The sequence below is a fragment of the Phodopus roborovskii genome, unplaced genomic scaffold (genome assembly GCF_943737965.1).
Source record: "Phodopus roborovskii unplaced genomic scaffold, PHOROB, whole genome shotgun sequence".
NCBI lineage: Eukaryota > Metazoa > Chordata > Mammalia > Rodentia > Cricetidae > Phodopus > Phodopus roborovskii.
This window is the reverse complement of record NW_026125059.1, coordinates 5,749,486-5,771,991: the sequence shown is the minus strand read 5'-3', so window position 1 is coordinate 5,771,991 and position 22,506 is coordinate 5,749,486.

Genomic DNA, 22,506 nt, shown 5'->3' with positions numbered 1-22,506 from the left:
TGCCTCTAATCCCAGCACTGGGGAGGCAGAGGCAGGCTACCTCTGTGAGTTCCAGGCCAGCCTGATCTACAGAGCGAGTTCCAGAACAGGCTCCAAAGCCACACAGAGAAATACTGTCTCAAAAAAAAAAAAAAAAAACAAAATAGACAGAATGTTTAACAAAGAAGTAGAAAATTCAAGAACAAAAAAATCCTCAAATTAACGTCGATGTTTATTAATTTATTATTTATTTTTAAGATGGGGGCAAAGAACGTTCAGCAAGGCGGTTGCTTCAAGCTCAGGATTGCTCAGGCCACGCACCACCATGAGAGGTGGCCAGCAGTGGGGGCCGAACCTGCTTTCCCCTTTGAGAAATTGAATCTCCTTTGATGTAGAAAAGACACAGATGTGGTAGGGCCCTGTCCTACCCTGTTGCCAGGTCTGTGGTATCCAGGCACCTGTTTGGGGTCTGTGGCCCATCTCCCCACCAGCCACCAGGGCTGCGGCCCAGGTCATGAGCAGTGTGGAGATGGCCACAGTGACTGTTTAGAGTTTTGCACGATGTGGAATGCATGTGAGCAGCCGGCCGCCTGTCTGTAGTCACCCCACAGTCTGGGCATTATGCAAATAAAATAAGCCACCTCAGGAAGCGCAGGCTTGAGGTGAGAAGTTGGCTCTGGCTTGCTGCTCCCTTGTCCTCCTGCGGTTCCATCTCCATCCTCTCCATCTTACCCTGCCAGCTCCCCTCGCTGTGTCTGAGGGTCATCCCCTGAACCTCCAGTGTCCACCCCGTTCTTGGCTTCACCGGGAAGCACAGCTGGATGAGTGAAGAATGCGGACAGCTCACCAGTGCCTGATTACAGGTGCACTCCCAGGCCACCGGTGTCGTGGTGTGTGCCAGGCAGCTCGCTGGCTGATGGCTGCGGAGGACTTTATCTCCTGATGACAACGCGCGTGCGACTGTTCCCAGAGCACACCCCACGCCGCCACCGCCTGTCTCTTTTCACACTGCGGTGGGCCACTCCGACCTCTAGAGTGAGTAGTACTGAGAGCCAGACTGCTGTTGGTGACTGCGTCTGCAGGGAGATCCCATTCTGAAAGGGCAGGCCTGTGATCCTCGAGTTCGCATCCTCGGAAGAGGCTCTGGGCGGCTGGCTGCCCTGACTGGAACATTGTGAATCCTCTTGAGCGAAGTCTTCTGGTTTTGTTTCCCAACAAACTCTGAAAGCCATGCAGGGGTCCTGGCGCCAAGCTTGACCCCCAAGCCCTGGCAGGGAAGAGCAGAGGGCACGTGGCAGACATTCAGGAGCCCCCGCCCTCCCCCCGCCCTCCCCCGCCCTCCCCCCATAGGTGCGTCCCTGTGAGGCAGTCTGGTCCTTTTGTGGGCCACCTGGGAGCCCCATCACTGCTTTTCACTCCCATTGTGGTTCGAATCTGGAGTGCCACCGCGGTGTAACTGCCCGGGAAGCACTTGGTCCCCAGCTGTGCCACTGTCTAGGGGGCTCCGGGAACAGATGTGCTGGCTGTCTAGAGGAAGTAGGTCACTGGAGGTGTAGCCTCCTCCCATTTCCTGTCTGCCATGAGTCCCTGGACTCTCCTTTTCCCTCCCTTTGGCTTCCTGTCTGCCACAAGCCTCCGCCTTCACAGTGTCCAGGCTCCATGGACTAAATTTGCCAAAACCAGGAGCCTGAATACACCAGGAGCCTGAATACACCAGGAGCCTGAATAAACCAGGAGCCTGAATACACCAGGAGCCTGAATACACCAGGAGCCTGAATACACCAGGAGCCTGAATAAACCAGGAGCCTGAATAAACCAGGAGCCTGAATAACCAGGAGCCTGAATACACCAGGAGCCTGAATACACCAGGAGCCTGAATACACCAGGAGCCTGAATACACCAGGAGCCTGAATACACCAGGAGCCTGAATACACCAGGAGCCTGAATACACCAGGAGCCTGAATACACCAGGAGCCTGAATACACCAGGAGCCTGAATAAACTACTCCTCTTTGAGTTGTTTTGTCAAGGGGATGAGAAAATTAGCCCATACATTGTGGTTCACACCTGGGGCCTCTTCACAGCAACTTGGGTGATAGCAATGATCTGCTGTGTAGATTGAGGGTCCAGGCAGGAAGTTCATGCTGCAATGTGCAAACGCCAGGGTTGCAAGAGGAGAGAGTTGGATCCTCACCACAGCCTCGGGGCCCACCGTGGTGAAGACTCCTCCATGTTGTGTCCACACGCGGATCCCTCACCCACAACCCCTCCATACGTGCTTTGTGCCTGGGGAGGCGTGTGTCCCAAGATCATAGGGAAATTGAGCCCCCCCCCCCCCCGTGGGGCCACCTGTGGTTAGCACTGGGACTGGCCAGGCCAGGACACATGTCCCTCGTGCATGCTGGCACAGGGACTTCACAGGGTCTCCAGGGGCTGCTGTGGCCAGGCTGGGTTCCTGGGGGGTTTTCTACAGTCACGTCCAGGCTACACGAGGAAGAGGTCTGTGAGGCACCTGGATAAGGCCCGAGGCTTAGCAGCCTTGGTAAAGTCCCGGCCCATCCCAGTCCTCTGGAGTCGATGGCCTAGGACCCTCACTGGTGACGTCACTGTCACAGGATCATGTGGCCGCCACTTCCAGGGACTGGTCTCCACTGCCAGCTCCCGGTGGCACTGCAGACACTTGCTACTTTGGCACTTTGAGGGACCAGGCTGTCCAATCAGAGCTCTTGTGCCCTGTAGAGGGGGCTCAGAGGACACTGCCTGGGCCACCCAGGGCTTGTTCTGGTAGATTCCCAGACTGCGCCTGACCTCTGAGGAAGAGGGTCTGCCGGCGTCTGCAGCAATCCTTCTGAGACTGTGCTCACCCACAGGTGCTCTTGACATTGGCCTCCCCTCTGGCGTCCTTGTGGTGACAGAGCTTGGGAGCACTGGGGTAGAACCGTCGGCTCAGTATGAGGGGGGAAGGCTTTTGAGCTTTGTTTCAGATATTTCAGGTACTGGGGGAGGCCATCAAGGGCCTCAAGGCCTTCACTGACACCCCTCTCCCCCGACACACTCCCAGACAGGATCTAGCTATGGAATCAAGATTGTTCCTTATAGAGATAGTCCAGGCTAGCCTCAAGCTCATGGCCATTCTCTTGCCTCAGCCTCTCCAATCCTGGGATCCCAGGCATAAGTCCACATGGCTGACACAGCTTCCTCTTCAGGGTCAGTTCCCACTTGCTGGGATGGCATGAGAGGAGGGGGTCTGGGACGCGGGATGGGGATTTCTGGAGAATCCTCAGTTCAGGACTCCTCCTCAGAGATGCTCTCCGGCATCCATGAAAGCATCCTTTCAAAAGACTTCCAATGGAGGAGACAAATCCCACAAGGTGCTTTCACCGATGGAGTGGAAGGGATTCCTTCCCATCTCTGGGTGGTCCTCTCCCTCCCTCCTGTGGACCCTTGAACATTGACTGTTTCCTGGCCAGCAGAGGAAACCGCTGAGAGCCCCTCGCTGGGTTTGGTTGGTCACCCTCCAATGGTATTGTCCGGTGTGATCAGGTGCATTTGTCCCTGCCAAGAAGTCACCATGAGCTCATGAGTGGATGATGAAAGTTCCCGGGCCAGCAAGATGGCTCTCAGTGGGTAAAGGCACTTGTCCATAGCCTGACCGGAGTTTGGTCCCCAGGACCCACACAGTGAGAGAGAACTGACCCACAAGGTGTCCTCTGACCCCCTCACTTGCTCCATGGTACTCGAGTAGCCACTCACGTATCACGCACGCAGCAAAGTGTAATAAAAATCTAAACACAAAAGAAATGGAGTCCCAGGCTTGAAACAGCGAGCTGTCGGTCTATGAGGGCTAATGGTTGATGGTCACCTGAGGATCGAGAATCATGAAAGAGAAAAAGTTCTGGGCATGTCTGGCAGGGAGTTCCTGGATTGTTTTAACTGAGGCAGACCCACCCTGAGTGCAGGCAGCACCATTCTGTGGGCTGGGTTCCAAAATGCATAAAAAGGAAAGAGGGGGCTGAGCTCCAGCGTCCACCTCTCTCTGCTCCCCGTCCGTGGATGTCATGTGACCAGTGCTTCCTGACCGTGGATGTCATGTGGGTGCCATGATTTCTTTACCACGGGGGAGTAGCCCCTTGACCTGTGAGCCATAACAAACTGGGAGGTAACTAACACAGGGTCCCACTGGGATTGTACATGTCACTGCCACCATCACGTCTCAGGTGCCTGAGTCTGTGGCGGCTTTGCTTGTAACAGTTTTGACCATGCTGGGGAGCACAGCTCAGGGAGCTGTGATGTGCTCTACAGCTTGGGTTTGTCTGATGCTTTTTGTGGGTCCTAGAAGGCTGTGGGATTTGGAAAGAAGCAGGGAAAAGTAAGATCCCAGCTTTGCCCCATGTGGTTTTAAACCTGAATTAAATGTGTGTGCATCTGTACATGATTGCTGCAGGGTACATGGAGAGGTCAGAGGACAACATGTGAGGGCCAGCTTTCTCCTTCAGCAATGAAGGTTCCGGAAGTGGCTTTACCAGCTAAGCCCACTCCACAGCTATGCCCATTTCCTCCCTCAACTGATTTTTTTATTTCTTGTGTGTATGTGTGTGTCCGTGTCCGTCCATATCGAGTGTGTTTCGAGCACTTTCCCCCCAGCCTGGTCCCATAGCCGTATCAGTCCCAAAATAACACACAGAGACTCTATTAGTTATGAAGCTGTTGGCCAATGGCTAGAGCTTCTTATTGGCTAGCTCTGTCTTAGGTATTAACTCAATTATATCAATCTAAGTGTTTCCACATGGTCTTATCTTACCAGAGAGAGAGTCCCGAACTCTCATCTCTCTCACAGCCTACATCTTGACTCCTCTCTACTACATCTCCCAGAATCCTCATCTCCTAGTCCCGCCTACCTTGCTTTCCTATTGGCCAACAGGGCTTTATTCATTAACCAATAAGAGAGACATATATACAGAATGACATTTCCCTCCAATCCTGGTCCTTCTGACTCCACCTCCCAAGTGATAGAATTTTAGCTTGTCTTGGTTAGGGTTGCTGCTGATGTGACAAAACGCTGAAACAAGAAAGTAAGTTGAGGAGGAAAGTGTTTATGTGGCTTCTATTTCCGCATTGTTGTTCATCCCAAAAGGAAGTCGGGGCTGGAACTCAAACAGGGCAGGAACCTGGAGGCGGGAACTGATGGGGGAGGCCATGGAAGGGTGCTGCTTACTGGCTTGCTCTCATGGTTTGCTCAGACTTTTTTTTTTTTTATAGAACCCATGACCACCAGCTGGGCCCTTCCTGTCAATCACTAATTAAGAAAATACCTACAGCTGGACCTTAAGTGGGCATTTCCTCAACTGAGGCTCCCTCCCCTCAGATGACCCTAACTTGAGTCAAGTGGGCATAAAACTATCCAGCACAGGTGTATGCCGACATGTATGGTGTTGGTCCCCGAGGCCTTTTAAGATCCTGTCTGTGAGGGACCCCACACCCAGCTCAGCCTTCATTGCTACTGGTTTTGAGGAAGCTTTTTTGACATCCGCACTCTGACTTAACCAGTTTCTTGCTGAAATCCACTCTGGTCCCACCCATGAGCCCCACGCCGTGGTCTGACCTCCTGGATCTCCCCACCCACTCTACCCCCACCCAGGGCCATGAAGAAACATACAGAGTTCTGATGGGTGTGCTGTCCTGAGTATTTAGTCTGGGAGCTTCCTTGGAGATAAGGTTCCCTCTCATAGGTAGGAGGCATCCATGGAACGTGTGGGAAGGGAATGTTCCAGGCTTCAGCTGAGAGGGAAGACCGCAGGTTAGGAAGGTTAGGAGCTGCCTGGTGGGCCACAGACCTGTGCATGAGTTCCCTCTGATGTTGAACCAGCTGCCTCCTCTTTGGTCTCACCGTACTCATTGCAAAGGACCGGCTGCACTGGACACTGGGAAGAGCCAGTGAGGGAGTGCTGTTCGTGTCGGGACAGCAGTGTTAGGGCCCAGGAGCTGTTCCTCCACACAAGTCTGTGCCGCGCAGGAGACTGACCAGAAAAGGGACCACCTCCTAAGGCTCCCTTTGGGGAGGTTTGCTGGCCTACTCATCCTGGAAGAATCTGCAGCTGTCCCGTCCAGTCCAGAGCAGAGCCATTCCCGGAGAGGCCCCAGCTCCTGGGGAAGGAAGCTGAGTTTCCCGCAGTCACCACACCTGGAGCTGTGTGCCCTGTGGCTGCAGCCAGACCTCACACTTGGCACTTCCTTCTTGTAGGAAGGCCACCCTGTGCTTCGTGTCCCTCGGAAGCTCGTGTCCTCCCCTCCAAATACTGCACAGCGTCAGCTGTGACTGGACTGTGTTTAGAATGCTCCCATCCTCTCTACCTTGGGTGTGACCCATGGGGCACTGCCCTCAGCTGGGTCAGTGATGCTCACAGGTGCCCAGCTGGGTCACAGTGAGTTGGGTTGGGAGTTCTCTCCCTGCCTCAGCACACTGGTCTGGGGCCCAGCTGCCTGTGCCAGTGTCCCCCGAGCTTGGCACTCTGAAGGTACCGACCGCCTTGATCTTGGGCAGGCGCTCAGCTGCTGTGAGTTCACAAGGGCAGCAGGAGGGCCTGTCATGTTCAGAAGACAGTGCCTCCTTGTCCCGCCAGCTCTATCTCTTATCTTTCCACTGGGTTCCTTGACGTTCCCTGAGCCTTCCGGGGTGGGGTGAGCCTTCAGGGGATGGAGGGTGAGCCTTCAGGGGTGGGGGTGAGCCTTCAGGGGTGGGGTGAGCCTTCAGGGGTGGAGGGTGAGCCTTCAGGGGTGGAGGGTGAGCCTTCAGGGGATGGAGGGTGAGCCTTCAGGGGATGGAGGGTGAGCCTTCAGGGGATGGAGGGTGAGCCTTCAGGGGATGGAGGGTGAGCCTTCAGGGGATGGAGGGTGAGCCTTCAGAGGGTGGGGGGGTGACCCTTCAGGGGGTGGGGGTGACCCTTCAGGAGGTGGGGGGTGACATTCCCAGTCTGGCAGTGGGGTTTTGAGGTAGGACAGTGTTTTTCTGAGGCATGGTCTATTACATCAGATCGGGCAGCTGGAGAAAGGTGAGGCCATTCCCTCAATTGCTATGGCTCAAGAGAAACACTATTTGAATGGAAAAAAGAAAAGAAAGAAAGAAAGCAAATAGCAGCTTGGCAAGATGGCTCAGTAGGTAAAATTGCTTGTATCTGCATTCTGTTTGATCCCCCTTGACAACCCAGAGTGGAAACTGACTTCTGAACGCTGTCATCAACCCCTAAGAATAAAATGATGACGATGATGATATAGCAGTGTATGGTGGTACAGGCTGTAACTCTACACTTGGGAGGCTGAGGCAGGAGGATTGTTGTGAGTTCAAGGTCAATTTGGACTGTTTAGTAAGAGCTTGTTTCTACCAACCAGACCAACGCAAATATATGAATAAAATAATGAAATGAGATTTTCAAAAGTTACTGAGCATAGAAGAGCAGACGTTGAAGGAAATGTTGGTCAGTGCAGCCCGATCCTGGCCTGACCCCAGCCTGGATCCACCAGAATGCCGTCTCTCAGGACAGATGGCTGCGCCGGGCTGGAAGTTCAGTCATTTCACTTTCAAATCCAAGGTATACCTGCTGCCCCACCCCAGATGTGCAGGGAAGGTGACAGACAGGACAGCACACACCTGGCACTGGGGCTCAGTGAGCAAAGGGGACTGCGGCGGGGCTTTGCTCTGTGGCCTACAGGGCAGAGCACACATACAATGCCCCCGGCACATTCTCAGGAACAGCCAGCTCTGAGACTGACTTCCGTGCTCCAGCACCTCGGCTCCCGTCAGCCGGTTCACATTGTGAGCCCTGAGTGCTCATCAGGGAGCACTCTGGGCTCACAGTCTCCGAGTTCACACAGGAATTTCGTTCAGACATCCCAGTGGTGGCTATTAGTGGCTGGTGTTGTCCCTCAGGGACACTTGGTAGCTCCAGCAATATTTGGGACATACTTCCACTCAGAAAATATTCAGCGTTAATCTGAATTGCAACTCCCCCCCCCTTTTTTTTCCCTGAAACAAGGGCTCATGTTAGCTTAGAATGGCCTTAAACTCACTATGTAGCTGAGGCTAGCCTTGAACCCCTGATCCAGTGAGCTAGGATTACCGGTGTGTGTTTCATGGAGGGCTCAAGATTGAACCAAAAGCTTTGTGTATGCCAGGCAAGCACTCTACCAAGAGCCACAAGCCTAGCCCAACATTTTATTTATTTTTTTAAATTCAAGTTTGACTTATAACCAGCTTGTTGGACACACTCCTCCATCCCCGGCCTTATTGCTTTCTCTGTGTGTGTCTGTCAGTCTGTCTTTTGTCTGTGTGTGTATTGTGTACTCAAGTGAATGTGTGTGACATTGTGCATGAAACACTGTACACGCGCCACAGAACATGTGTTGCCAGAGAACAACTGGGGAGGTCTGTCCTCCCCTACCTTGTGAACCCTGAGGGCAAGCCTGGGTCATCAGGCTGGGCAACGTGAGCCCTTACCTTATGGCTTCATACCCAGCCTATTCACCTGTAAAAGAGACACATAGAAAAGCGTGTCATACCAGTGCCGGCCCGCATGAGTTTCCACAGAGTGAACATGCTCAGGTAACCAGGGCCCAAACTGAGAGAGACAAACTGTGACCCAGAGGCCGCTGCACCCTGGTGCTGTAACCACGAACCTCCTCTGGAGTCCCTACATTGGCTTCAGATGCCCGCGTGAGGGAGCTCATGGGACATGCTGTAGTCATGCAAACTGTGACGCCCCATTCCCGCCATTCTTCATGCTCACCGGTTCTCCTGCTGGTGAACATTGGGCTCATTCTGGAACATTCTGGATTAGCCTCCTTTAAGCACTACCCACACTTCATGTTCTTGTCACCGCGGACGGACATCTAGATGTTTACCATTGGCTTTGCACTGACAGCAGGTATAAACTCTAGGTTCCAAACCAGGTGGTGGTGGTACACGCCTCTAATCCCAACACTCAGGAGGCAGGCGGACCTCTGAGTTCGAGGCCAACCTGGTCTACTGAGTTCCAGGACAGCCAGGACTGTACAGTAAAACTCTATCTCTAAAAACAAAATAACAAAAGCAAACAAAAGGACCACACTTCTGTCACCTATGGTCCAGCCCCCGACAATGCCTGCAGACAGTGTGAAATTCATATGCTTTTCTGGGAGAGGGAGGGACAGCAGCTCTCTCTCCTGGGCTGTGTCCATCAGGACTCTTTAGGGACATGGCATCAAGGGTTAATCCCAGGGACAGAACTTGGCTTTGCATGTACTTTGGCTAAGACTCCAACAACAGTCAGGCAAATGTCAGGGAAATGGTCTCTGAGCTCTGGAAGACCAGGCCATTGTGTAAATAGCACATCACCTGCATGGGATGTGCTATTTACAGCTGCCCAGCCTCCCCTGACTGTTCCCATTCAGTTGCCAGCAAGGGCATTCCTGGGGCTTTTCAGAAGCCTTGGGTCCCACCTTCCCCAGGGCTCTGGCTGGCTGCTGAAGGATTCCAGGGTTGTTCTGGCTCCTCAGGCCTTGCTGTCAGAGTCTTACAAGAATAGAAGGCTCCTGGCTGTCCTGTGTCTCAGGCAGTCACAGGGAGACAGGCTGTCCTAAGGGAGGTGAAGAGAGGCCCAGAGCAGCCAGTCCCGGAGAGACCAAGGCCTCCGGCAGCCACAGAAGGGGCTTCCAGCAAGCATGGTGTTCCTGCTAACAGGGGATTCCGTAACCACAGCCCGACATTCCTATTAGGGTAGCAGAGAACAGCATATACCAAAGTAGTCTCCAGCCCAGCCTTGTTTCATCATCAGGCTCACAGGCTCAGTGTAGTCACCTGCTTGGTCCTAAAGGCTGAGCAGTTGAATTGTGGCCCTGGATGACTTCACCTCTTCCAGGGGTCGGTGGTTTGGGGGTAACATCTTGGCAGAGGCATGTGGTTCCAGGTGGCCAGATGTTTCACATGTGGGATGAAGAGGTTTGCAACTGAGTGAGAAGTAGGCCAGCCTTGGATTTCCTCAGTCTAGTTCTCCTCCCTCCCTCTCTCCTTCCCTCCCTCCTACCCTCCCATCCTCCCTCCCTTCTTTTCCTTTTTTTTTTTCTTGGAGGCAGGGTTTCTCTGTGTAGCCTTGACTGTCCTGGAATTCACTCTGTAGACCAGGCTGGCCTCAAACTCAGAGATTCACCTGCCTCTGCCTCCTGCCTGGATGCTGGGACTAAAGGCGTGCGCCATCACCACCTCCTGGCTCTCATTCTCCATTTTTAAGGGAGGGGTACATTCCCATCCAGTAGCATGCTCACTGCTCTGGGTTGCCCAGGGCCCCCAGTGTCTAGACAGGCACAAGCTTGAGCTGTACAGGGCAGCCCCGCCTGATGCTCAATTCCCCTCCATCTGTGGACCGGGACGGTGGCTTCCCTCCAGGTGGCTGAGCAGATTCCGTTAGAAGACACTGTGGAGGGCTGGGCAGAGTCCTGCTCCCTTCCCCTCTCCTCTTTCCATCCAAAGCAGCTCGCCCTAAACACAAAACGGAGCCGATGGTGGTGGTGCAATTAATCCTGGCACTCGGGAGGCAGAGGCAGGTGGATCGCTGTGAGTTCAAGGACAGCCTGGTCTACAAAGCTAGTTCTGGGACAGCCAGAGCTGTTACACAGAGAAACCCTGGATCAAGAAAACAAAGTGAAACAAATAAATATCACACCCCTCCCCAACAAAGAAAAAACAGACCAAAATCAGAATAGAGCAGGGTTTCTTGTGTTCCCAGGCTGGCCTAGGACTCCCCATGTAGCCAGGGATGACCTTGAACTCATCCTTGTACCCATCACTTATGTTAACTGTGGATACAACCCAGGACCTCGTGCATGCCAAGCAAACACTATACCAACAACCCACACCCCAGCTCTAAGACACTCCCCTTTCCAGGCCCTTTAAATACGGCCCTAGTGGTGAGAGCCATGTAACTCTGCCCTCCTCTCCCCTCCCCGCCCCGTTCCTCACCCTCTCCTTTCTTGGATTCCTCTGTCCATCTTCCTCTCTCCTTCCCTGGCTCTGCCCACCCCCTGTCAACTCCAGGGCAGTTGCTGCTGACAGTGCCCAATGGGGGGCTGCAGTGGGCAATCCTTGGACTCTGTCCCACAGCAGGAGTGGGCGTGCAGGGTTGTCCTGCAGGTGAGTGGTGATGTTTGTGACAAAGACTTGCATTTGCAGTTGACCTTGGGCTCCATTATTTTCAGTCAGTTAGTGACCAGGGCTGGCCATGAGGTCCAGTGGGCAGGACTAGCCTGTGGAACCTGGCTCCGGCCACCCATCTCCCAGGCCCTTTGTCTATCACCAGAGGGCCTCCAGGATGGGGTGAGAGGGGACGCCTTAAGTTCCCACTAAAGCCAATTCTCAGATTTTGAGGCCGCAGGGAACAATACCCACACTAATGCCCCATGCCTGTGGGAGGCTCTGGGCCAGGTGGTGACTGGACAGTCACCCAGCTGCCTGCTGGGAAAGCCTGGTAGCCTAGCCAGGCCCCTGTTCCCAGCCAATGGCGGCTCTAACCCACCTCTCCCTGTGGGAAGCCAGAGCTCTCTCTTAGGGGTCATGGGAGTACTATAACCAGGGGTTGGGCCTGGCTACTCTCAGCGGGGGTGGTGGTGGTGGTGAGGTAAGCCCATCATGGCCTGGGCTTTGGTCCTGTCCCAGACTGCGATCTCCTGGACACCATACATTACTCAGCCCCCTGAGCAACATCGTTCATGAGGCCCTCCATCACCCCCTGACCTCAGGGCGCTGTGGTACTGTGAACATCCCATTCCCATGCACACCTCAGGGACTTTGAACCTCACGTCCTCCTGTCCCTGATTTTATCTTTTCTACAGTCACCTACATTTATTTATTTACTTGAGACAGGGTTTCTCGGTGTAGCCCTGGCTGTCCTGGAACTCGCTCTGTAGACCAGGCTGGCCTTAAACTCCAAGAGATATGTTAGGAGTTGTTTTTCCCGCCGGCCTGGTCCCACAGCCGCACCAGCCCCAAATAACACACAGAGACGCTGAATTAGATAGAAAGCATTTTTTTTTATTGGCTAGCTCTGTCTTAAATATTAACCCATTTCTATCCATCTAAGTATTTTCCCGTGGTCTTACCTTACCGGAGAGAGGGCCCGGAGTGTTACCCTGTTGGTTCTACATCTTGCAACTCCTCCCTACTACTTCCTCTCTCCTCCTTGCCTCCTAGTCCCGCCTATCTTGCTTTCCTATTGGCCAACAGTGCTTTATTCATTAACCAGTATGAGAAACATGTTTACAGAGATCTTCCTGCCTCTACTTTCCGAGTGCTGGGATTTAAGGAGTGTGCCTGGTCTGGCTCAGTCACCTATTTGTATTTTCCCCTGAAGCACACGAACTATCTGCCCATCAAGCACTCTGTGTACGCCGTTAGGTCCCTGTTTCTGCCAGGAGACTGGGCTGGACCGAAGTCCAGCTCTGTCCAGCTCCGTGTCCTACTCGCAGGCTCCTGAGAATGTCACCAACATCGCCTCTGTCCTACCTGCATCCACTGAGTTTGTGCACACATGCACTGACTGCACGCTTCCTGCTCACCACCAGTGACGGACCCTCATCGTAAGTTCCACCACTTTCAAAGAACAGAAAGGAATGAGGCCACTTCGAGAGCCCCAAGTGTCTCACGCGCGTCCCTTTGTTCCGTGGAGCTGAGAGTCTACAGAGAGAAGGGTGTTGTGAGCCCCCTACAGCAGCAGAGGAAGCCCTTGCTTGTTACTGAACAGTGTGTCCTTAGTACTGAAAGCTCCTAGGGGGGTCTAGCAGTCATCGGCCGCAGGAAGCGGATGTGTGTGCTGTCGCCACCGAGTTTCATTGATGGTTTTGAAATGTCTGGGTTTGCCTGTCTTCCTCTGTTGAAGGGAGGTGTGGTCACAGCCTGGTATCGGTCTGTCTGTCTGTACCCCTCTCTCTCTTTCCTGTCTCCCTCCCTCCCTCTCTTTTCTGGTCTCTCCCCCCCTCCTTCCTCTTGGGAGTTCTGATAGCCCTGAGCTAGGTCCCACCCCACCTTCTAGGATAGCTGGTGCAGGAGCAGCTGGACACCAGATTTTTCGAAGGTCCCTGAGTGGGTCTCACCTGTAATCACAACACTCAGGAGAAGGAAGATTAGGAGTTAGTTCAAGGATAGCCTTGGCTACAAGGAAAGTTTGAGCCAGCCTTAACTACCCGAGATCCTGTTTCAGAAAACCAAACACATGGGCTGGCAAGATGGCTCAGCAGGTAAAGGGCCTTGGTGCCAAGACTAACTGCATTAGTCTATCCTTGGACCCACATTAAAGGCTCACACCTTTAATCCCAGAGCAGGGGAAGCAGAGGCCAGCCTAATCTACATAGTAAATTCCAGGACAGCCTGGAGCTATATAGTGTGATTCTGTCTGGAAGGAAAAAAACAAAGAAGAGAACTCATTCCCTTCTGAACTACACACACACACACACACACACACACACACACACACACACACACACACACCACAGACATACAGACACACGGAAAGGGGGAGGGAGAAGAGAGAGGGAGAGAGACAGACAGAGAGACAGACAGAGAGAGACAGACAGACAGAGAGACAGACAGACAGAGAGAGAGAGAGAATTCTTTAACCTCACACTTAGCCAAGCTTGCCCATCACTGCAGTTAGTAGATAATGTGGGCTCTTGGAGGATGGACATAGGGAGCCCTTTATCAGGCATCTTTTGCTGACTGGGAGCTCCCTCCAGGGGCCAGGAAGGGCAGGTTACTGAGAGCTGAGTAAGGGAGAAAAGGAGCCGGGGACTGAGCAGAACCAGAGAGCCCTTCTGAGGTAGAGCTGTCCCTGTGGTCTGCCTGCTGTCCCTGCCCAGGTTCTTTTGCCCATGTGAGTGGGAATACACTCTTATGTCTGAGTGCCCGGTCTCCGGGTAGTAGAACTGTTTAGGGATTGGGAGGTGTGGCCCTGTTGAGGAAGTGTGCCACTGGGTGTGGACTCTGAGGGTTCAAAAGCCCGCGCCATTCTCAGTCTCTTGCTCTCCCCCTCCCCCTCCCAAGCCCTCCCCTCCCCCTCCCAAGCCCTCCCCTCCCCCTCCCAAGCCCTCCCCTCCCCCTCCCAAGCCCTCCCCTCCCCCTCCCAAGCCCTCCCCTCCCCCAACCCTCCCCTCCCCCTCCCCTCCCCCTCCCAAGCCCTCCCCTCCCCCTCCCAAGCCCTCCCCTCCCCCTCCAGCACCAATGTTGTCCCTGCCGTGTTGGCCACGGGCTCTCACCCTCTTGAACACGATGGCGCACACTGAATGTTTTCTTTTGCATGTTGCTTTGGTCCTGGTGTTTTGTCACCAACAGAGAAGAAACTCAGACAGAGGGCAGCTCCGAGGGTGGTTGCCCGCTGCCGCCGTAGATCCTGCGGAGACAGCTCTCCTCCCGGAACTGTCCTGTCTGGTCCCATGAACACTGTCATGCTCCCTCCACGCAGCTCTCGGGTCATCTGGCCAGCTTTTTGCCTGAGAAATTTTTCCTGACAGGCTGTATACGAATATGTGAAATAGGTATGCAAATGAACATTGTCTGATAATAAATCATAAAGACATTTATTTTAGGGCAATTTTTTGGTAGTCATATAATCGTACACCCCCTCCCCTTGAAAAGACAGATCTCTCACTATGTCCGACCTGAAACAGGAGACCAGGCCTGCCTCTGCCTTCCCGAGTGCTGGAACTAAAGGTGTATACCATCATCCCCAGGGGCTACCACTTAATTTTCGGAATAAAGTCAACCTCAGTTACTGTCTGCCTTATTTTTGAGGCCAGGTCTCTAACCGGGACCTGGAATTCCCGGAGTAGGCTTCCCTGACTGCCCGGCACCCAGCGGCAGGGATCTGCCCGGCACCGCCTCCTCGCCTCCTCCCCAGCCACTAAGACAGGATTTTACAAACTCAGTGCCAGGCCTCATCCTCACATACCGAGGAGCCATCTCTCCAGGCCCCTATGAGCCTAGTCAGGTGACACCTGAGGCTCAGGAGGTTATGGGATCTCAGGCCTGCCTGGTGTGCCCAGGGCAAGCCCCCAGGTGACTCGGGCTGAGTCTGCTTCCTGAGTTTGTTTCTTTCATCCGTTCGCTCCCCCCCTTCACTGGTTCAGCAAGTGTCCACTTAGTACCAACATTGTGCCCCAAGCTGAGGGCAAGGCATCTGTCCCTGCTGTCCTCAGTGCGACTGACCCAGTGGTGTCTCAGAGCTATCCACTGACAGGCGGCAAAGGAAATGGATTGAGCGAGCACCAGAAGGGTTAGTTTGGTGGCAGGTGGTAGAGCCTTGGGGGTGGGGTTCCCACGAATGGTGACGCCGCTCATCTTTAGTCCCAGCACTCAGGCTGCAGAGGCAGGATGAGCTCTGTGAGTTCAAGACCAGCCTGGTGCATAAAGCAAGTTCCAGGCCAACGAGAGCTATTCATGGAGATCCTGTCTCAAATAAGGCAAAAGGCTGGCCCACTGGGAGGTCTGTGGGGCACTGTGGGTGTGCCCTTGAAGGGATGTGGGCCCTCTCCCCTTCTTCCTTTTTTGGGAGAGGGAGGCAGGGAGGGCAGGGTCTTATGTGACTCAGATTGACCTTAAACTCACCATGTAGGTGATGACGACATAAACTCCTGCTCCACCTCCCCAGTGCTGTGCATCATCACAGCTGGAGTTATGACGCCGGGGGTCAAACCCAGAGTTTACTGTTTGCTGAAGATGAAAGCAAGCTTGCATACTAACGTGTTTGTCTACTTCAGCACAGTGCAGCGTCTGGGATGGGGAATGGAGGAGGGAGACACAGGCACCCAGTTCAGACTCAGCCAGCTACAGGGCGGCGAGGGCTTTCCCTAGGCATGCCAGGGCAGGGCGGGTGGTCCCATCTTGACCATGTCCCAAGCCTCTGCTGTCACAAGACTCACAGGACCCTGGGGAGATGGCTCAATCAGTGTGGTGATCTGAATGAAACTGGCCCCCACAGGCCCACAGAGAGGGGCACTCTTAGGAGATGCGGCCTCGCTGCAGGTGTGTCACGGGGTGGGGGTAGGGGGCGGGGGGCGGGGAGCGGGGGGGGGGGCGGCCTTTGAGGGTTAAGAAGCTCAAGCCAGGCCCAGTGTCTCTCTCTCTCTCTCTCTCTCTGTTGCCTTTGGATCCGGGTGTAGAGCTCCTTCTCCAGCGCTGTGTCTGCCTGTGTGCTGCCAAGGCTTCCTGCCAGGACTATAACGGACTAAACAGTGAGCTAGCCCCAACGACATGCTTTCCTTTATAAGAGATGCCATGGTCAGCGATGGGAATCCTAGCTAAGACAGTCAGCAATGTGATTGCCTTGAAAGCCCGAAGACCTGAATTTGGCCCCCAGTACTAATGGGAGTTGGAGGCAAAACCAAGCACTTGCTGCTCTTGCAGAGGACCCAGGTTCAATCCCAGCCCCCCACACCCAGAATATCTGGGTACCTCTGCTGGCCTCCAAGTAACCGCACACATGGGGTGCACATAAATACACACACACACACACACACACACACACACACACACGCACGCATGTACTCACTCTCATAATTAAGAAACAAATCTAAAAAATAATAGTTTGCGAACCATTTAAAAACAACCAAACAACAAAAGGCAGACGGTGCATGAGGAGACACATGAGGTTGACCTCTGACCTCCTCCATGTGCACCCGAACACACAGGGACAAAGTGAGAGGGTGACAAGGCTCGCAGGAGGCAGGGACACTCTTGTGCCTCTAGGTCAGTGAGGTGACACTGGAGAGTGTTGCAGAAGCGCCTGGCCTGGAGAAATGCTCAGGCCTGTCACAGTCACCACCGGCAATGACATTTATCAGCCCAGCTGAGGGCAATGTCCACTCAGTTGCTGTCCCTGCAGACAGGCAACACCGGCTTCCCAAGCAGTCTCGGATTGCACCACTTTATTTTAAAAATAATGATCTTTTCTGTCTTTCATTTCTGAGACAGGGTCTTGTGTTGCCCAGGCTGGCTTTGAACTTACTATGTGGCGAAGGATGACCCTGAACTCCTGATTCTCGTGCCTCTTCCTCCCAAGGGCTGAGATTACATGCCCGGCCAAGACGTTTGGTTTATCTGGGATGGAGCCCAGGGCTTTGTACGTACTGGGTACTCACTCTGACAACTGCTAATGTGTAGCTCAGGCTGTCCTCAAGCTCATGGTCCTCCTGCCTCATTGGGCTGCAATACAAGCTGCGGATTTGGATTTTTTAATAAAAGGAGGTGAAGGAAGGTCTCAGAGCTGGGGATGCCAATACCTGCTTCTTAGGAAATCATGGCCGCCTCACAGTGTGAATGCCATCTAGACAGACCAGGCTGCGGGAGAGAACAGGACACTGTGGATCCCAGAGATTCCCCTCACCGTCCCCCACCGCTGCTGTGTGCAGCCTCCACCCCAGACCTGATTGGTATTTTTAGCTCGCAGGCACCCGCACAGCCCTGTGCACTGACCAAATTTAGAAATCAGAAGAGTCAGGAGCGATGAATGAACGGGCCCCCATGCGAGCTGCAGCTGGCAGGACTCTGCTGACGGCAGCGGCGGCGAAGTCTGGAGATCAGAAACCACCAGGGCAGACTCAGGACACCATCACCCCTGTGGTTCCTCAGCCTCGGGAACAGCAAAGCTAACCCCACATGCACCACAGCCTGGCAGGGGCAGAGATGTGGGAGGTGACTTGGCAGGCCACGGGGGAGGGGGAGGGGGAGGCCGCAGGGCAGTGTGAGGACCATGGTGGGACATGGTGACGGTCAAGTCACATTTTGTGTTTGCTCATCAAAGTTAGCGTTTCATCTGAAATTAGAAAGCCTGAGACTGAAAAGGTTTAAATATCCCACGTCCCCCACCCCCAGCTTAAGACAAATTATCTACTGACTAAATGGTTCTTTTCCCTCTAGGAGAAGCCTTTAACCTCCACATGGCTTATAGTCACAGGCAGGCCCCTAACTTTTGTTCCCAGCTCTCAGTGGAGGGGCTGTCCAACAGGCATGAGGGTCAAGGTTCAAGGAGCCTCAGGGAAGGCCTAGGCTCTGCCATTGTTTACTGTCACTGGCGTTAGGTCATCGTTGGTGTTGGGGCTGACTCCAGGCAAGCATATGCTAAGCTAAGGTCCATGCTCTTTACCTCTGAGCTGTCCACACCCCAACCCTGTCTTACTGCTTTTCATTGTTCAGGCCTTAGAATATAATTATAGCCATTGTCTGAAAAGTCTGTCAATCACTTTTGGATTGCTCTGCACACTTAGAGCCATTAACAAGAAACTGACATCCCCGGCGGGCCAGCCGCTAAGCGGGCCAGCCTCTAAGAGCTCATTCAGGTGCCCCTAAGAGAACTGTTTTTAAAGTTCTTTTTTTTTTTTTTAGATTTATTTTTATTTCATGTGTTTGTTTTGCCTGCCTGTATGTCTGTGCACCATGTGGAAATCAGGTGCCCTGGAACCGGAGTTACAGACAGTCGTGAGCTGCCGTGTGGGTGCTGGAATTGAACCTGGGTCCTCTGGCAGATCAGCCAATGTTTGTACCCACAGCTGTTTCACTAGAGCTGTTTGTACGACGTCTCTTAGCCAGCTCCTGCCCACAGTAGATTCCTGTGGCACTTTTTATTGTGGGCACCAAACGGGCTTCCTGCTCCATCCTCTGCACTGGGTGGAAGTACAGACAAGCACTTTTTGTTGGTTTGTTTTTTGAGACAGTGTCTCTCTGTGTCCTGGAACTCACTCTGTAGTCCAGACAGAGGTCCGTCTGCCTCTGCCTCTGGAGTGCTGGGATTAAAGGTGTGCCCCACTGATCCGGGCCACGCCCTTTGAAATACGAGGTTGGGAGGGTTTCAAAGCGGATTGGTTGGTGGTGACCAGGTTTCTAATGACAGCCACACCTTGGAAATGATGGGGCAGCGTCTGCAAGCATCTCCCACCAGGCACACAGCTACCAATCAGCACCCACGAAAGGCTGGTGAGAGGGAGTGAGAGAGAGGAGAGAGCCGGCATGACTACCATGTTCCAAGTCGTTTCTCTAGCAGTAACAGTGGCCATCAGAGGCAACACAGGACTGCTCTGATAGAAGCTGCCCCCGAGAACTGTCAAGAAGAGCTGAATGTTTACCCTGGAGACGAGATCTAGGACTGAAGCCATCCATCCTTGCCAGCAGGGCACGGAAACCCACAGCGTTGTCTGTCATTGAAGGAGCTTGGGTCTCAGGCACAGAGGTTGTCCTCATGTGACCAGGTCTCAGGTTTTGTTTCCAAGTGCTCTTTTTTTGGGGAGAGCCGCCGTCAACCCAAGTTGCAATTTAGGTGCTGTCTCCCGGAAAAATAGGCATGCATTAAGTGGTCAGACTTCCTGCCCTAGCTCCAAGCCGTCTTAAAGGAAGCAATCCTTTCCAGGCACCCCAGCCAGCTGCTTCTCCAAACACCCTAACTAAGCAGCCACATCCCCGCTTCTCTTTGGCCCTCTCTTTGGGTACCACACAAAGTAAGCTGCCCACATTTAGGACTCTGTGGACTTACTGAAAAGTCTTGAAGCACCTGTGTCGATGCTTGAGAAGGGGACGCCCGCCCTCTGGTGGGCACTGTGGGCACAGCCGCCATCTTAGAGCCAGAGTGCCGGAGCCCTCCTCACTCCAGGAGGCACCTGTGTGGCTGTGCCATCTTCAGATGTGTGGTGGAATACGGCACAGAGCAGAGTTGGTCTTTGCTACCTGATTTAGAAGTCTGTTTATAAGGAGATCTTGACATCTCTTTGGAGACCTACTGGATTGTTTTTATTTTATTTCATTTTATTTGAGATGGGGTCTCGCGTAGTTCAAGTTGGCCTCAAACTCACTATGTGGTTGAGGATGATCTTGGGCTTCTTGTCTGCACAATGCTGGGATTACACGCCCACAGCCTGCATCCATTTTATTCCGTGCTGGGGACAAGCTCAGGGCTTCATGGTAGGGGACCACTCTACCCACTGAGCAATAACTCCACACTATAGGCTGGCATCCTAAGAGCATGCTCTTTGTCTTGCATGTTATTTTCATTTTATGTGAGAGTGTTTTGCCTGCAGGTATGTCTGTGTATCACGTGTGTGCAGTGTCCCTGGGGGCAAGAAGATGCCATGTGAGTGCTGGGCCTCCTGCATGAGCAGCTGGTGCCTCTCAGTACTGAGAAATCTCTAGCATTATGTGTCCTTACACTAAAAACATTAAATTACTGTGTAGGACACAAAAGTGTTCCCATTGTGGGTACTTCTCTAAAGCTACAATTATTCGTGTAGATGTGCACACATTCGTGTGTGTCATGGTGTACACATGGTTATTTGTGTGTATGTACGCACACTCCTGTGTGTCATGGTTATTTGTGTGTATGTATGCACACTCATGGTGTCATGGTGTACACATGGTTATTTGTGTGTATGTACACACACTCCTGTGTGTCATGGTTATTTGTGTGTGTGTACACACATTCATGTGTTCCATGGTGTACACATGGTGCTCAGAGGATAACTTGCAGGATGGTTTTGGTTCTCTTCTGGGGCTTGAACTTGAGTCATTAGGCTTGGCAGCAAGTGTCTTTCTCTTGAACCATATTGCTGGCCCCATGATGGCCATTTTAAACGTACAGCTGGGAGTGAGGAAAGTCACACTTCCGCATAACCGTCATGCCCGTTCTAAACTCTTCATAGTGGAAAACTTTTTAGTGGCATTTAAACGTCCCCATTAAACACCATCGCACTATGCTTGCTGGCTCAACTGACCGCTCCACCCACAGAGCGCAGGACGCCAGGTCCTCTAAATCCTCACTATGGACAACGCCTTGTGCGTGTGCTTCTGCGTGTGTATGGGTGTGGAGGCCAGAGGTCCGCACTGAGTGCCTTACCCAATCTCAGATTTGCAAGAGAAGTCTTTTATGAACCCAGGACCCACTCCTTCAGCTTTGTTGGATCCAACTGTCCCTGGCCCGCAGCACTGGTCACGGATGCGAGCTGCCACATCTTACCTTCCACCCGGGTACTGGGAGCCAAGGTCCCCATGCTTGCGCAGGAAACATTTTATCTACTGAGCTGTTCCTCCTGCCCCTGTCACTCAAGATGACATTAACGTTTCTAAAAGATTGTGTGTGTGTCTGCATGTGTCACATTGCCACATGGAAGCTTAGGGACAACGTATCGGAAGTTGGTATTCTTCTACAATGTGGGTCCTGGGGATTGAACTGTCCATCAGGCTTGTGCTTTTACCCACAGAGCCATCTCTCTGGCCCAACAAGACATACATTAAAAGCAAAACCAAGCCTTTAACCCCAGCACTCGGGAGGCAGACCAGGAGGATCTCTGTGACAGCCAGGTCTACACAGAGAAACCCTATCTCAAAAAAAAAAAAAAAAAAAAAAAAAAAAAAAAAACAAAAAATTTAAGCTATATGTATGTATGTATGTAGGGGGCCATGTTTTACATGCATAGCAGTACCTGAAGAGACCAACATGTGTGCTCCCTAACATGTGTGCTCCCTAACATATGTGCTGCCCCAACATGTGTGCTAGGAACCTAATTCAGGTCCTCTGCAAGATTACTGAACCATCTCTCCAGCCCCCAGGAGCATCTGAAGGACCATTATTAGGTGTGACTCAGTTACTCCGGAGACTTAGGACTGAGAATTCAGGGTCTGTGTGGGTTACACAGAGTGTAGCCTGGATAGCTTTCTCAAAACAGAAAGTATGCAGATGGCTGTGATGTACCCAGTGGTAGAGCCTCGCCCAGCATGCCCGAGGCCCTGGATTTAATCTCTAGAACAACAAAAATGTAAAAAAAAAAAAAAAAAAAAAAAAAAAAAGTCCACCATTCACATAGAACAATGACGGTTTTTAGAAATCATTTCATTTTATTGAATTATGCAAAAAATCTTTACAACAGCGAAAAGTATGCAAATATAAAAATGGCATCACGGTGACAGCACACAACAGGTTACAGACTTTAAGCCCTGGTGTATGTCACATAGTCATGTCTAAATTCATTAGAGGCAGGGAGAGAACCAAACTGCGGGGCCGCTCCTGTGACCACACAAGGGCTTCCTCACACACGGGATGCTTTGAACAGATCAACATTTTAAGATTTTGAACTTGGGGCTTATGGGTGGGTGATTCAGAGTCATGGCAGTGTAGGGGTCCACAGCCTAAGTGCACTAGGGGGAGTTAGGGGTTGTCTTGGCACACAGATCCTGGCTGAGCTCAGCTGCACAGAGTGAGGGCTGGAAAGAGATACTCTCCCTAACTACTGAGAATTTTACAAGAAGTTCAAATTCTTCACAAATACACATTTCATTATCAGATTTTCAGATTTCTTCTCACTTAAAATGTAAATAAAATACTTTTAGGAAAGCAAAATACTAAGAAATTATATATATATATATATATAATACATATATATATATATTTTTTTTTTTGAGAGAGAGAGAGAGAGAGAGAGAGAGAGAGAGAGAGAGAGAGAGAGAGACTCTCATGTAGCCCAGGCTGGCCTGGAGTTT